General features: G+C 34.0%; 1 protein-coding gene across 1 annotated transcript in view; it reads left to right on the top strand.

Annotated features, from left to right (window-relative positions):
* Positions 1-1,451, top strand: part of nbas (NBAS subunit of NRZ tethering complex) — a 232,923-nt gene that overhangs the window by 28,700 nt on the left and 202,772 nt on the right. The window lies entirely within an intron of this gene.

Raw genomic sequence — 1,451 nt, 5'->3', positions numbered from 1 at the left:
GCAGGAATTCTCAGTGTTTTAATTCCCTCAGTGAACAGAATCTCAAACGGTCCATTAGAAGATTATTTCGACACAGAAGGAGTCGTGGTTAGAAGATGAATCACCGAAAGTGACAAAATGCTAGAATTTGTCTGTAATTAGTCAAAGCTCGTCCAGAAGGATTCAGAAATTGGCTAAAATTACTCCAAGTGCAAATTAAAATGGCTCCAAATAACAAAAATGTCCTAAATATACCTCACCAACTGTTCAAAATACTAAGTCTCATGAAGCTGGTCCAAAACGATTACAAAAATCTTTAAAATGACAAGAAAGTATTCAAAATAATTTACAATTTTATTCAAAATTACTCAAAAATTGTTCATAATGACCAAAAAATGACAAGAAAATGTCCAGAATGACTCATGTTTAGTCTAAAATGACAAATGAATGTCAAACGACTTCGGATTTGTCCAGAATTATTCATAAAATGTCCAAAATTACTCCAAAATTGCCAACAAAAAAATGTCCAAAATGGCTCAAAGCTTGTCAGAGTTTAGAAGTTATGAGAAGATGATGGGAAAAGTCCATTAAAGTGATAAATCTGGACCCTCCTCTGTGGACTTCAAGGACCTGGAACTCTGGAACATTCACAGTCTGAAGGCAGAACTCTGGTCAGTAGATAAAGGTACTGCAGATACAGAACCAGATGTTCTGGGGGGAATATTATCAGATTTGGTTGATTTTATAAGTAAATGATGCTGCAATAGTAAAGACTGCATTACTACACGAGATAAAAGCTAAACTAGGATCAATATTCACCACATAATGTGAACAGTAGCTGCAGCGTGTGGACGAGCAGCCGGATCAATCAGAGCCAGAGATCAGTGAATAAGTGAGTAAAGGCAGCGCTTCAGCCTGACCTTGGTGCCTGCTGAGTTTGCAGCAGCAACTTAAATTAAGTGTGTTTACTGACTTTAAACACAGCAGATGTAAACTCTGCTGCATTTTCATTTAGATCTTAGTGCTGGAAAGGAAAGAAGCATCAGAGGGAAACGTAGTGAATCAGGATGAGTGTTGTTCAGGCATTTTATGTTAAAAAAACAAACAAACAAACAAAAAAAAACTACAAATAAAGTGAATAAAAGCACAAAGAAATGGTCCAAAATAACAAAAAAGTCCAAAATTCCTATTGAAAAAACTAAACAAAACAAAATGCTGGTCAAAAAATAATTTAATTTAAAATAATTTAACAGTTGTGCAAACTGTTCCAGATGAACTAAAGTAAGCCCCAAATGACTCAGAGCTTCCAAAGTTATTAAGAAATGTGTAAAATAACAAGAAAACATTTAAAATTACGTAATTTTTTTCCCAAAATGACCAAGAAAATGTCCAAAATGACTCAGAGATTGTCTAAATTAATGCCAAAGTGATTTCTAAATAGTCATTAAGGTTTGTAAAAGTATTAAAGGAAA

This window comes from Stegastes partitus, unplaced genomic scaffold, assembly GCF_000690725.1.
Source record: "Stegastes partitus isolate 25-593 unplaced genomic scaffold, Stegastes_partitus-1.0.2 Scaffold439, whole genome shotgun sequence".
Taxonomy (NCBI): domain Eukaryota; kingdom Metazoa; phylum Chordata; class Actinopteri; family Pomacentridae; genus Stegastes; species Stegastes partitus.
Note: the sequence above shows the minus strand (reverse complement) of the source record. Positions and strands in the feature narration are given on the sequence as shown.